Source organism: Crotalus tigris, unplaced genomic scaffold (genome assembly GCF_016545835.1).
Source record: "Crotalus tigris isolate CLP2741 ecotype Arizona unplaced genomic scaffold, ASM1654583v1 scf7180000024384.25900115:4084858, whole genome shotgun sequence".
NCBI classification, from domain to species: Eukaryota; Metazoa; Chordata; class Lepidosauria; order Squamata; family Viperidae; genus Crotalus; species Crotalus tigris.
This window is the reverse complement of record NW_024100554.1, coordinates 3449968-3465784: the sequence shown is the minus strand read 5'-3', so window position 1 is coordinate 3465784 and position 15817 is coordinate 3449968. Positions and strand designations below refer to the sequence as shown.

General features: G+C 35.9%; 1 protein-coding gene and 1 long non-coding RNA gene across 2 annotated transcripts in view; one reads left to right on the top strand and one right to left on the bottom strand.

Annotated features, from left to right (window-relative positions):
* ZFPM2 (zinc finger protein, FOG family member 2) overlaps positions 1–15817 on the bottom strand; it is a 342462-nt gene that overhangs the window by 117714 nt on the left and 208931 nt on the right. The window lies entirely within an intron of this gene.
* LOC120301503 overlaps positions 1–15817 on the top strand; it is a 47357-nt gene that overhangs the window by 693 nt on the left and 30847 nt on the right. The window lies entirely within an intron of this gene.

The window sequence follows — 15817 nt, the reverse complement described above, 5'->3', positions numbered from 1 at the left end:
TTTTTATTATTACAATTGGTCCTCAAGTTACAACCACAACTGGGACCACAATTGCCATTGCTAAGCAAGGCAATTGTTAAATGAGTCATGCTCAATATTACAACTTTTTTAGCCATGGCTGGCAAGCAAATCACTGAAGTTTTTAAGTGAATCATGCTAATGTTAAGCGAATCTGGCTTAAGCCATTGTTTGTCAATCACATGATCCCAGGACACCACATCTGTTGTAAATACATGTCTATTGCCAAACAACTGAATTTTGATCAGATGACCATAGGGATGATGCAAGGGTCATAAGTGTGAAAAACGGTCATAAGTCACTTTTTTCAGTGCTATTGTAACTTCTAAATGGTCACTAAACGAATGGTTGTAAGTCAAGGACTACCTGTATTTCAATTTGTGCTTTAGTGGGGCTCACAAAAAATAAACACGCACAGACAAGGGTAAAACAATTATTAATTAACACCACAAAAGCAGCAGCTAAAAAAAAAAATCAAACCAATCTGAGGGCCAGACTGAAAATGAAGAACCTGACCTCTTTTCTACAGGTAGTCCTTGATTTACAACAGTTCATTTAGTGACCATTCGAAGTTACAATGGCACTGAAAAAAGTGACTTATGACCGTTTTTCACACTTATGACCCTTGCACATCCCCAGGTTCATGTGATCAAAATTGGGATCTTTGCAACTGGTTCATATTTATGATGCTTGCAGTCTCTCGGGATCACGTGGTCTCTTTTGCAAACTTCTGACAAGCAAAGTCAGTGGGAAAGCCAGATTCACTTAACAACCATGTTACTGCCTTAACAGCTGCAGTGATTCACTTCACAAATGTGGAAAGATCGGGACAAAGTTCCTTAACAAATGTCTCACTTAACAACAGAAATTTTGGGCTCGGTTGTGGTTATAAAGTCGAGGAGTATTTGTATTGGCAGCTAAAGGGCTTGGAAATAGGCATCCATGGGGGAAGGAGGGGTCAAAAAGTCAAGAATGTTGGCTATGACCTCTTCCTCTTTACAGAGTTTTGATTGTTCAAGGCTTTGATGCCATCTCAACCTTTGACCCCTCTCCTGCTTGGAAGGGATGTAAAAGAAGGCTTGCCATCCTGCACTTGAGAAATGAGATTCTAAAATCTCTATTCTGTACTCATTCAAAAGAAAGGCAGGTTTTAGCTTCTAATTTTTTATTTTAAAAGTGGGAGGATCATCCTAAATTCACTGAGAAGATAGTAAAAGAAGCTGCCAATTCTTTTGAATGGAGTGGGTCATCTTAAATTCAGAGTCCTCTCCTTCCTGATAAATATAGCATTTCTATGTTTTATAATGTCCAATATAATATTCTCTCCCTGGGCATTAAATAAAGCTAGTATTATCATATTTTCAGTATTACTGGAATTTAACATTTTAACATTCACTTGTGGCAACTGAAAGAAAGGAAGTGTTTTACCATTATGAGTCTGTTGATAAAAAGCTCATGTTACCAGAGGTTTATAAATCAGCCTTCCATGATTAGTAACCAAATTCTAATACATAAGTCTTGATGCATTCATTTAAAAGGAGGAAATAAATCCACATATGTGCAGATGTGTTATCACATTTGAAATGAGTTTCATTTTACTTTTGTAAACTAATTTAACACATTTGCACTTCCTAAATCAATACACTAATTAGAACATAGTTAGTTTGGGGCAATTGTGCTCAGAATTTTGCAGTAAAATAATCCAGGACTCCTTAAAAATGAAGTGCTTGAAAGCATGCAGGAATGCAAATGAAACCTCAGTTTCTGAATCATTAAAGAGGTGATTGCAATCATGTAATCTAAACCCTACCCTTTTTAAAATGCCTTATTCATGCAACCCATGTAAAATAGTGATGGGGCTTCTCCTATGGAGTCATCTTTTTGCCTGTTTTTATCTTTCGCTGGATTTCCCTCCAGCTGTGTTTTTTTGAAGCTCAAACAGCTGTTTAAAACCACTTTTGGCAACCCTTCATCCATCTCTTTCAAAAGATTTGCAAAATCCTATTAATTTGCAAACTAACTCATCACAAAAATGTGTATCTAAGACAAAAGCATATAAAAACAACCATGTAGAATAGTATTATAGTAGAATAGTATTATAATTAGATATAATTATTATTTTTCTTTTAACAACCCTGTAATCCCTTGCATTAGGGTGGAGTCAGGGCAACTGAATAGAGCTGAGAGTTTACTGGCCAGATGCCCTCCCTGACACCTACACGGAGCTCACAGCAGATATTTTCCCTTTGTGCCCAGAGGGAGAAATATCTGCCACTACCTAGGACTGAACTTATAGCCTCCTGATTGTGAGACAAGAGCTCTACCTTTAGGGTACCGTGCCGCCCATAATTAGATATAATTATATCTATATTAAATGAAAAATGTAAAATATATATATTTTTAAATGGTTCATGGCTTTTTTGGCATGCACTTAAAAAAATATCATGCTTTAAGGAAGGACTTCTTCCTTAAGTTTTATTTCAATTTAAGCTCACCTTTTTTTAATATAATGTATATGAAGCAGGCAGAATTGCGCAGGAGGCAAAAGTCAGTTCTTAGAAGTTAAATTTCAGCCTTTCAGATGACTTTCAAAGATAGGTTTGATTGAGTGTTGGTGGGTAAAGGAAGAAAAATAATTAAAGATTTTAGAATTTTAGGATTTCTTTTAAAATATTTCCCATGATGTTCTGATTTTGGGACTGGGAAGGCTAATCAGCTAGCAAGATTTCCTTTCTTTCCCATTTGTCAATCTTCAGGTATTTTCCTCCTAACAAATAAGCACCTACCTTTAAAAAACCCACTAACACACTACTTGATCTGGCTTTCCCTACATGGAGCAAGGCTCTGTATTATTTGGACTGTGGGGAAATAAAAGTTTGAGCACTAATGTTGTATTATCCTGGGGATATGGGCTATTCTTTCATCTTATTGTGGTAAAGGTTAGCTGGTCATTTCTTGCACTCATAGTGACATTTGCTGCTGGAATTATCTTTATGTTAGGATCTGTTCTTTTCAAAGGAGATCAAGACTACAGACAACCTAACCTGGACAACTTATTCTCATGTTCAGCGACATGATTAAGAAAATAAAGTTTTACTATATTTTTACTCAAATATACACATAATATCAAAAGGTTTACTTGTGGCCTCCATGTCAAATACACATGTATCAAAGTTAGCAACAAATCTCAGGAATCAACTTCACTAGCCTGATGGAGAAAAAAATGCAGTTTAAAAAAACCCTAAAAACTGGTTATTCCTTCAAATTAAGGTGTTTGGTAAGTTAGGTTGAGGATGATGTGTGAGAATGCTGTTTTTTATTTGTTCCCTTGGAGTGACTGTGTTTTTTTCTATGAAATATTGCTTTCTTACTTTTTAATGTTGTAAAGCTGCTCAGAATCATTTAGCAGTTGAGTAGCCTAAAAATTGGATGGATGGATGGATGGATGAATAGATGGATGGATGGATGGATGAAACAGACAGACTTCCAGAATGCCATCTTTTGAACTATCTTGCCATGTCTTTATTTTGGATGTTTCTCCTCAGACATCTGCATTTCTCTATTATTAATTCAAGGGTTTTTTTGGTTTTTTAAAAAAATCAATTATCTCTTTTAAATCTTCTCTTTACAACCTTCTAATATATTTTTCAGTGTCACCTTTCCTGTAATAACTCTGAATGCCAAATTCTCAAAATAAAAAGGGCATACTTTTAAAAATAAATTATAAAAGAGTTAACAATCTCTAATTCAAATTTTTATGGCCTATAATTTTATTCTAACCTTAATCAAATCAGAATCTATTTAAAAAAAACAGAAACTATCAAATACTTACAACAGAACATAAATGTGACACATATCTTGTAAATTTTAATCTAAGGTAACAAACCTCTGATCTTTAGTCCTTCATGTAACAAAACCAGAAAAATATTTCAGTATTTTTCAATTATTCAGCTTCAGGATCAGACCAATTGGAACAATGTAGGCAAGGCCAAAAGTGGATCTCTTAGGGAGCAATTAGAATCTGCTAATGAGATTAAGAGAGGTTAAGCAGATAGCTGCTTTTTACCAGCCTTTCAAGTAATTCAGCAAAGTGAGGCAACCATAAAGGGCTGTTTATGAAGACTCAGAAGGTTAACAGAGATAAAAATAGCCAGTAAGAAGCTTGACCATACTTTTGCTTTTTAGCTTAAAAGGAATTGTTCATAATTCAGTCATCTTAAATTGTACATCTTATTCTCATCAAGGTCTATTACTCATGATTCTTTAAGTGCAACATCACAAGTTTTCTTGGCAATATAAATTAATTTGCCACTACCTACTTCCCTATTTTTTCAACTATTTCCTTTCCTATGAACTTTGTCTCTTCTGGGTCTCCCATTCAAACAGGAACCAAGATTATCCTCACTTAGCCATGATCAATTAGGTATAGCCACATTGCCCTAAAACATATCCCTGACATTAGGGAAATTGTAGCAATTTATTTTTCATAGAACCAACTAATATTTCTTAACCTGACAAGAGCACAGTTACTCATTTTCCTTTTTCAAAATGGCATCCTCGGGAAAAGCAGTCAGTCTTGCCAGAGTATAAACAACTGGTATGAATATTTCAAGCAATGTTAAGAAAAAACATAAGATGGAGCCAGAATAAAACCTAAATTTGATTTAACTTAGATATAATCAAAATCAGGTTAATGAAATACAGCAAATATTACTTATTTCAATGCTTTTATAACCTTAACTGTTACCTGACCTATTGACCTACATTATAATCTAATGATAATTTTTGAAGGCAATTTGAGAGGTTGAGGTCTCTACATCTAGCTCTGGTGTAGACAAAAAAACAAAAGACTGGTACTCAAAAATCAAACTTGTTGTATCGTACAATCAAATGCATTTCAACTATTGGCATTATGTAGAATGCCACATACACAGTTATGCAGAAGTTTTTTTATTCTAATATCTTATTTTTAAAAAATCTTATTCCAGAGCATCACTTTTAAAAACATACTCATTGGCAAATTGTTTAGCCGAGTTTCCAGGATAAGACACATAAAAAATATTGTCCTTATGGACCAAGCAATCTCAGTGAAACAATTCATAATAGTCAGGAATCAAACTAAGATTATATTATTCCTTTGGCCTTCTGTCTGTTTCCCTTTGGTACTCTCCCTTTCTTATGGTTCAGAGAGGAACACATTGTTTTCCTCCTTCTATATCTGTTTTGCCATGAAAGATAATTCTATATTTGGCTAAGGCCTGAAAAAGAAAACATAGTTTAAAAACTGCTGATTTGTGTATTTTAAAATCTTCTTCATTATTTATTCATTAGTATTTACAAAAAAAGAAAAGCACGCAGGAATGCATAATGCTTGAATAAATTGCTGCCAAACTTGGGGTGGGGTGGGGGGGAACGGGGAGAAGTAGCGAATGGAAAATAGAAATGATTATTCACAGATGGAATCCCATATGACAGCTGGGCTTCGCTGCAACTAGAGAAACCCAACTGTTTACCCTGGGAGATGATCACTAGAAAAACAACACACCGTTCCCACACTTGACAGACTTCCACAAGCTTATAACAAAGGCAATTTGAAGAAAGGGAGGGAGAAAAGAAATGTATATTCAAATTGTATCTCTCTAACTGCCCATACAGTTTACAAAGGTTTTACATATTAAGGATTCTAAACTACTACAAATAATCAAAACTTTCAACTCTTCTTATAATATAAATCAAGATAGGACAATATGGATGTAACTTTGTTATGCGGTGCACATAAATCACGAATGGAAAACCCATAAGCTATGTACTTGTTACTTTTATATTGTTCTTGTTGTGAAGCACTTAATCTACAGTATAAGGCGAATTCAACTGTAACTGTAATAATGGAAAGATTTTGATGGAGAAAATTCAATTGGGAAAATTTGATGAGATCCAGTTTTTTTTGGGCTGTTTCATAAAATATTCTGAAACAAATGGTCTAATTTATCTCCCTACTGAGTCTAGGAATCTAAATTAAAGTATTCCCAGTTGATGTCTTTCCTGCTGGACATCCTGTTATCTGGGAAATATCTATTTTCTATCTCTTCTGCCTATTGATATCCAATTCGTACTTTTACCCTATGGGAAAAATAATGCAAGACTTTTTTCATATGAACATTTGGATCAATTCAGACCTAGTAAAATGAAGAGAGTCAAAATTTGTTGGTAAAAAATCAGGGATGTGTAATCTTTTCCAAATAAAAGAAATGAAAAGATCGTTTTACTTTTTTGAGAAGATGGAGGTACGACCAGGCAAAGAAAAAGGAATGTAGCCACATTTAAAGACTTCACATGATAGCCCCCTTCACCTAGATGAAGAACCACTTATAAGTATTCTCTGAGTATGATTCTCAAGCCAGTTCTGGATCCAACTATATCACCCAATCAATCACTGATGTGATAAGATCTGTTTTTGACACATCCATGTTAATCATTACATTAAGATCTTCTACCAATTCATCTTTATTTTCATTTGTTCCTCACCAATCCATCTTTAAAATTGCTTTGTTTCTTCTTTAGTCCATCTTTAAAGTAAGTTGTTCATATCACAATTCATGTTTAAAATAAATGTCCCCTACTTCAGTAGCTGTTTCATTCTTATTCAGCTAGCTGCAAAATAATCATTGAGTTCTCTGGCTATAGAAGCCCCAAATCTGCTAATAAATGCTTGGATATTCAGGAAGGGATCAGGAAGAAAGTTGTTAGAAATCAGCAAGAAAGGAAGATGATCTTAGTTGCAACTGAATTAGCTGCAAAGGTTCAACTCAACAAAGGTGGACAAAGAGGGGAATGGAGAAGGTGTTCTGAACTCACGTTCAATTATTTGGGACTCTGACTTAAACAACTGGAATATCTCCAGACAGCGGAACTTATGGATGTACTATTGGAATCCACTCAGGATTTGCAGGAATGCTGCAAATTACTGAAGGACAATTATTTTGAGATAAATTCTGGTGCATCGGGTGCACTCTATGCATCTAAATGGTTTGCCTTGTCGCAGATGACATCAGAAAGTCAAATTATTTTGCAGCCACCAAAATAGTCCTCTCTGCCAAAATTTGCTTACAAATGGAAAACTGGCAAAGCTTATAATTCAACTAAAATCTTCACATCTACTTTTCTCCATATATACAGTACATTAATGAAATAAAAAGGCATAAACAGCCATTGAATACATCAATGATTAGAAATTATTATAACTCAAACAAATTCTCTATATTTTACAAATCAATTTCTTACATTGAAAAGACTTGGAACTGAAAACACAATCTGAAATGACACTCCAATTGGCTATTTCACTTCTACCACATCTTGTTGCATGTGTGGACCAAGCCTGAAGTATTTCTTAATACCTGGCTTTATAATTTAGATGACTGACTGTTCCTAAATAATGAACTTTACGGCCATCTGTATGGTTAATATGATAGCTTTGCTTGGTTCATATTTGTTTTGTCCACATGACAAAACAGCATGAATAGAAAATAAATCAGGTGTGAGCCAATTGTAGATTGCTATTCAGTTTAGAAATAATTATCTTTTCTAGATTGAATATACCTATCCTCAGCTATGTGTCATGTAATTTGCATCAGATTTTGAAACCCCGTCCTCTCCCCCAAATAACACGGAATCCAGTCAATCTCAATATCTTGCATACAAAATAATGTCTAAATTCATAAACTGATTATTTCCAAGAAAGAATGAATAAGAGCTGGTGAAGTAGAGGAAAATATACTTACAACTGAATTGAATTGGAAAAAAAAACCCTTTGTGGTTTTATTCATTTTATTGAGATCAGCATTACAGATTAATTTGAAAGGTCCCTTCAGATAACTTCAAACCAGGTGATGTGTCCACTGTCACTTTGGCATCACTTTTTCAAGAAAAAAAACTAGCCAGAGAGATAATTTCAATAACAGAAAAACATATTCACGGAATGAAACATTTTGTAAGAGAATATACTGAGCAAACATAGTGTTTTAGCAGAGAAAAAGCTTTAAACTACAGAGATTGTAATTACTGTGATCACGTATGAGAAAAATCAAATGTACTCTGATGCACAAATGTATCCGCTATTATAATTTAACTATTCTTTCAACAGATTTTAGTAATTATTATCAACTGAAATAAAATCAATATTTTATAACTGAAATAAATATAAACTCATCTCTGCTCTTGTTCTGCATCAGTCTTCCACCTGTTTCTAATATGAATTTACCTATGCACCAGGACTGATTTCTTTACATATACAGTATAGTCACTGTAGACACTCCCTTCTTCAAAATCCACCAAAAAGCTAAAAATAAGACATCTTAAAAGAAAGAAAAAAAAGAAATGGTGTGCTGGACTCTGGGATAGACAGCAAATGCAGAGATGTCAAAAATGGAATGTTGTGCAACCTGCAGAAAAACAGAGTTGGGGTGACTTTTGGATCTACTTGCTACAGATGCCTTGTTCTCATGTTCCTCCATCTCCAAAACTCAGCAGTATGATATGTAATCTATTCTTCTCCCTACCCGGACAGAATCTAAGAGGATTCTTGTGTGAACATGATTTTGGATTCTTGAAGACTCAGAGATATATGCCCCAGGCAAGTGAAAACATAGAATCCTATTTTATTCAAGATGATTAACAATCTTGGAGCAAGATCTTTGAGGCAGCATAATGTAATACACATTCCCAATGGATTGTGGGAACAAAAATTGTCCCACCCAATTAGTAGCATTTAGCCTTTTGACGGAAGACAAAGTGAAATCTATTTGAATTCAAGCTTTAAAGTTTCCACTCAAAACTCAGCTTTGGAGCTGCATTCTGTCAAAAGAAAGAGCATGCAAAAAGCATAACAAAAATCAGGACGTCCATCAGAGTTTTCATGGAATTCTTCTTAGTTTGGTAGCATTATAGAAATGTATCTTATTCTGGTTTTAATCAGAAGCTTTATCCAGCAATCAAGGTAGATATATAATAAGCTAAGCTACTCTGTAAATCTAAACATTTCCCACAAATAGAAAAGATACAGCTTGAGCGTACTGATTGTTGCCATAGCAACTATCTAAAATGAAAATCTGCTTAACCCTTTCTCTCTTGTAACCACCCATGTACCAATATTAGCTGACTTTCATGCACTTATATTCACCTTTTCCCCTCTCTCTAGAAATTCATAATTTGGTTGCTTCTCAATAGTTATGCTCCAGTTATCCTATCTCGGCCTCAGAGAACTGTGATGGGTGGAGAGTTTCAAAATGGGATGCTGATTGGTGCTTTACTGGAACTGTAAGGTAGGAAGTAAATTCTTAAAATGCCAAAACAAACCTTAGTTTACTGCTTGAAAGATTACAGCTGCTACTAAGCCCTGACCGAGGAATAACTTTAAACACAATCATACTTGCACTTCATTCTTCAAAAGGGCAAAATGCTGCCTTCAAATGCTGGACATTAATGCTACTTCTTTATTCTGCATTTCAACTGAACTTCCTTTTTAGTGTTTTGATTATCATTTTATTTATGGATTTCTTCCTATATTTTAACCAGTCCGAGTAGTTTATAAAGTACACAAAAACAGAACCATAGTATCAACTATCAATCATTCTATTTCACAATGATTCAGCATGCTGGCTGGGGAATTCTGGAAGTCCACAAAATGTAGAAGTTGCTGAGGTTGAGAAACAATGATCTGTCCACCAATGTACCCAAATTTAACCACTTCCAAACCTTCTCAAATCCTGAGCCAGGTTTTCACATCCCTGCAAAAACTCATCAGCGAGTAGTACTTGTGTATGAAGACAAACAATTTCACAAGAGAAGACCTGCCACTAAGAAGACCAATTAGAAGATCCTCTGCAGATGGAATTGGTTGGAATTCTTAGCAGGCTTTCTCTCCCTGATCATTACACTTGTCTGTCAAGTAAGTTTTTTTACACAGACCTTGTCAAACAAGAAAATATTCCATACCATAGCAAGCATTTAGTTAAAAATATCACTAAGATTAGTATATCCTATTTTGAATGATCAACTCCCTTCTTCACTTTTTGTAAAGTAGAACATTAAACCTCATGCCACTTATAAACATTAAAAATTTAAAGAAATGCTCTTTTATTCAATTTGAAAATGAGAAATTATTTTTCTTCCTGTTTATGAAGATTCTCAGTCATCTAGGATCATGGTTGTTATAAAGAGGCCACCTACATTAAAATTGAACAACCCTCTCTCAATAGAGGGGGAGGGATACGACACCACCTATCTCTTGTTTACAACAAAGTCCTTTCAGCAGTTGTAAAAAGGTTCCATACCCATCTGCACTATTCAGGTGACCCTGAGGGCACAATAAACCTCCAAGTGGCCTCAATGACTCTCAGAAAGAGCACTAACGACCAGATGACTGAAAGCAATATAAATCCTTCCATTCTCCACCATTCAGTCAGAACCAAAGAAGCTTCTTGAATGAGAAGTGAAACGTCTTCAAGGAAAAACAAGTCCAACTGCCTCTTGAAAAAGCACCTATTTTTCCTCTTTCCTCAATTTTTGTCTTTATTTTTCCATCCTGCTGTATCATAACAAAAAATAAAAAACCTCTTTTTTTTCTATTCAATCATGTCCAATTCTTGGAGACTGTCTGGAAATCCCTGCAGTTTTCTTGGCAAGGTTTTTTAAGTTTTTTTGCCACCTTCCTAGACAATATGCTTAGGCTGGCATAAAATAAAAACCCAATCCTGGAGCATCTTAGGAGGATTAAAATTCCTTATAGCTACAGCTATTACTATCCCACAGAAATGTTACAAATGTATTGCTTAAGCACTCTCTTACTAGTACATTGCTCTCTATATTATAGGCATTCATCTACCACAGAAACACTGTTTTGATCCCTCAGTTTTTTCCTAGTTTCTCTTCTGCCTAGTTTGCAGAAACAAGAAACAAAAATAATTCCTCTGTTTTTAGTTGCTGCAGGTCTTGGAGAAACAAGAATTACTTGCACCCTTCCTAGTCCCCATCCTTACTTTATACTATGCACCTTACTTGGTCATGAATTTAGATATACACATGCCCACACATATATAATTAGTTTTATTAGCAATTTCAAGCATGCTATAATGAAAACAAATAAGTTGAGTTTTTAAAGCCATGGTGACATAGTGGAATTACAGTGGAATCCAATTTATGCATCATCCTCATAGGGAAATGTCTTACTTACTTACTAACTTACTTACTTAGAAAATTTATTCTTATCCCAGTCCAATCAATGATACTATTAGCTGGTTGTATTATTTGCTAGATTACTAGACCATAAGTGTAATTCCAAATGCGCTCATTAGCATTTACTTCTGAATAAACTTGCTTATCACACTGTTCAAAAGCTTCAGTGGCAGGAACAAATTTGATAAATTTGAGGACCCAGAGTGTTGGGGGCAATGTAAATATATATATACATTGCTTACTGGTGTACACCGCTTAGAGAGTGCTTGCACTTAAAGCGGTATATAAGTCTCATAAATAAATAAATAAATAAATAAAGCTTAGCAAGCAATGCAACATTGAATCCCATTGCCCTGTGCTTCTTTTACAATTTATATTTTAAAACTGGAGATAAAGTTAGCCCAATAAATGCTCAAGTGTCTGGAATAAACACTGTGGTCCCTTTGCTGCCATGCACTAGTGCACCCCTATACTATATCTTGGAATAAATGACATCATAAAGAATTCTGACATCATGAGTTGCTGATGGGGCTCATATCTAAGTAAATGCCTTAAAGGCAGACCTCAAGTTACAAAGGAGATCTGTTCCTTAGTCTGCGTTTAAGTTGAATTTGTAGGTAAGCCAGATCAGGTGTATATGGTTCTTATTTAAAACCAATTAGACAATTGTTTGTATATAGTACTGTATATATTTTACCTATACTGTGAAGCTGGCATCAAGGGAGGATTGTACACTTGAGTTTACCATAAAGTTACATCAGATAGGATAAAGTAAACCGCAAAAAATTGCCAAGTAACAAATAGAGAATAACATTTTCTTACTAAAAGCATGGTACACAGCTTTTTCTGGGTCAAAGGCCATACTGCCACCATCTCTAAGTAGTAGGGGAAAAAACTAAATTTCATTTTCATTGCTTTAAATTTTAATATAATTTATATGATTAATTTCCAATCGTGCATTTACTGATTTTCACCTTCTGTTACATTAAAACATTAAATTCAATAACTATTTTTGGAGCTCTCTGGGCAAACCAGAAATGTTGTGGTGGCTTATATACTTTTATCCCAGACTTTGGAATTCAGAAGACATTTTCCTTGGGTGTCAAGAGTGATAGTAGCTAGTATAAAGTACTTTTTTTTCCACTTGCACCCTCACTGTATTTCACCTTGTCTGGAACTACATTGACTGGACTGAAGTTCAGTTGAGGATCATGACTATGGTAGATTAAACAACAGAAGTTGAGCAGTGTTGGGTTTCATGGTCTAGATGTTTTGCCAGCAAGTGTAGTTCATCTTTAAAAGCAAGGTGGCAAAATTCATTGCTAATTAGGTTCATTTTAACATTAGTAGTATTTGGACTCTACATGGTATGAGGACGTATTTATAAAGGAGGAAATATATTTTCCCATATACTAAAAGAAATCCTACTTCTTGACAGTGGATATTTGACTGACTCTACATCTCCAATATTAGGTACAGACATACATTCCAAATGCCACACAAAGGACTGTTTTCAAGAAGCAAACATATTATTTTTCATAGTAGTATATTTCATGTTTAATAATATTATGATCACTCAATCAGACAGTCTTAGAGGCTCCCCAAATACCATGCTTACTTATCAGCTTTGGCAGATTTCCCAGGAGTAACTTCAAAATAGTCTTATTGCTGGCCAACACATTAAGCACGTACACAATTCTGTACTGCTAAATATTGCCAGACCAAGCGAATCTAAGAGGAAAAGGGACTCAGAATTTTCATTCTGTTTTTTAAACAAGCCACCCAAATCCTTCAATAAACTCACCCTGCTATTTTGGAGTTTTTGATTGTCACAAAAGTACTGTAGTGGTTGAGTGGAAATGAAAGAATATGCACAGAGGCATACAAATGTGCACAGATTTGTACTTATGCATGGATCTCAGAATGATAATTTGTGCTGAAGCTCATTTACTTCCAATATCTACAGTGATTTCCATCTTCTATAGATGTGAGAATTGCAGGCTCTGCAGAGATTGCTGGGTTACAATCTCTGTCTTCTTAGCTGGCAAAGCTATTTAGCCCAACCTCTTAAGAGTGGCAGGGGAGAATTTTTTTGGTTTTGGTGCATGCTAGTCCCAGTGCTTCCCATGGGAATATCCATATGCCTCTGCCTGCATCTCAATGTTCTTCTATAGCAGAGAGGTCAAATTGACTTAAATTTCTCTAATATCCTCTTAAAGACGCTGTGGGTAACCAAACTAGGACATGTTGATTGTCACTGGAGAGGCAGCATGAAATGGCATGCTCAGTGATGCCAATCTTATGGCTCCAAATGATTTGGTGGATATCCTGTGGGACCACCTCCTTTAGTTGGGTCCTAGGCCTTGCCCTTCAGTCCTCCTTTAAGAAACCCTTGTTTCTACAAGCCCTTCCCCTTAATTTTTTTAAACAGGTTGAGTGACTGGCTAGTTCATCTAGAGAGAGTGTAGAGCAGTGTTTCCCAAACTTGACAATTTTAAGGCATGTGGACTTCAACTCCCAGAATTCCACAGCCAGCATTGCTGGCTGTGGAATTCTGGGAGTTGAAGTCCACATGCCTTAAAATTGTCAAGTTTGGGAAACACTGGTGTAGAGCTTTGAAATGGACCAGCTTGTGACTGGCTTAAGTATGTAATTGAAAGATTGGGCTCTATAGCCTGCCTGATGGAGATAGCCTTCTTGGCTATCACTGCTCCCAGAGAATCCCTGGCTCTTCATTTCCTCTCCATATTATGTACTTAGGGTAATTTACAGCACCCCACATCAATCCTCACAGTTGAACCCCTTTCTTGAACTCCAGTTCTTTATGGAGCACACGGATTTCAGCTACACAAAACTGACAACTGCCAGATAGCAGCTCACAAACACACACACCAACACAAAACCTCTCTACTGCCACCTACTGATTGAGAGATAGAACACCTCCTGACCTACAGAGTAGGATGCCATGAAACTGACTATCCCATTCTTGGTTTAATGCATGTAGCTGAAAGTGTAACTGAAAGGACTCAGCTCTCCTACTTCTGTAGTTTCTAGCAAGACTCTGTAGTGGTTGCTGCTCTTAGGAAAGCCCTGGTTCCTTGGTTCCTCTTCTCACACTATCTTACAGTAGCTTACAGCTTGCACACTTTTCCCTATTCCTACACCTACACCAAACTTTTTAGCAGCACTTTTCTATTAGTTGCCTCTTAGCTGCACAATTCTACATGACCACTGGAAGTCAGTCAAGATAGACAAAATGTCTTTACACTTTGTTACCACCTAGTTCAGTGTTTCTCAACCTTGACAATTTTAAGGCATGTGGACTTCAACTCCCAGAATTCTGGGAGTTGAAGTCCACATGCCTTAAAATTGTCAAGGTTGAGAAACACTGAACTAGTTGATCTTAGGTTTCAAGAATTAAAAATCAAATTTATAATCAGAGTTCATGGAGTAACCATATATAAGGGAAGCTTTTCATATGCTGGGTAATGTTTGGGACAGCTTGGAATTTCATCTGAAGAAGCTACAAATAATGGCCTTTAGAATGTTTTATGAAACAGCAACACAGCATGGATCCATTCCAAGTGCATGATAAGGAGAAGCTGCGGGGGAAGATTTAGGGAGCCATGATTTCCTGCCAACAACATGGGAGGGATGCACAGCAATGTATAAGTATGTAGTCCTCAACTTATGGCTGTTTGTAGTTTATGGCTGCTTAAAAAGTGATTTATGATCTGTCCACAAAGTTACAATCACCACACCACTCCTGTAGTCACATGATCACAATTTAAGTCCTTGGCAACTGATTCACCTTTACAACTGGTTGCAGTGCCCTGCAGTCATGGGATACCTATTTGCAACCTTCTCAGCTGGTTTCTGACAAGCAAAGTCAAGTGGGGAATCTAGACTTGCTCAACAACCATGTAACTTGCTTAGTGACTGGAGTAAAATTATAAAATCCGATCATGTAATGACTTGCTTAACAACTACATTAGTGATCTAAATTCTGGTTTTAATTGTGATTGTAAGTCAAAAACTACCTGTATGAATGTGGCCTACACCTTGTCATTTAGATTTGCATCTATTATTCCCTTTAGACCAAGGGTGTCAAACTCGCAACGTCACGTGACATGTTGTGACATATCACAACTTTTTTTCCATTGCTGGCAATGGGGTGGGCGGGGTTTCGGCGTGACACATCCGGCCCGCGGGTCGGCAGTTTGACACCCCTGCTTTAGAATCATGCCTGGTTATAGTGCTTCAAACTGGTATTCCAGAATACTTTCTTTCAGTAACTTCTACTAGTTGATGATAGGAATTATTACCTATGTCTCTTGTTCTGGTGAAAAGCTTGGAAATAAATTCCCAGTGCCCTAAACCTGCAGGGGAAAATAATCCATGAGACAAATTATTATTTATTAATGATTCTTGCTACTATTTGCTCCCTTGTAAACTAGAAGACATTCCTGTCAATCTCTTTGCATATAAAGTTCTTAACATTACTTCCGAGAAAGTAGAATTATGAGCAAAATTAATGTCTTGTATAAATAAAACATAATATATGACTGTC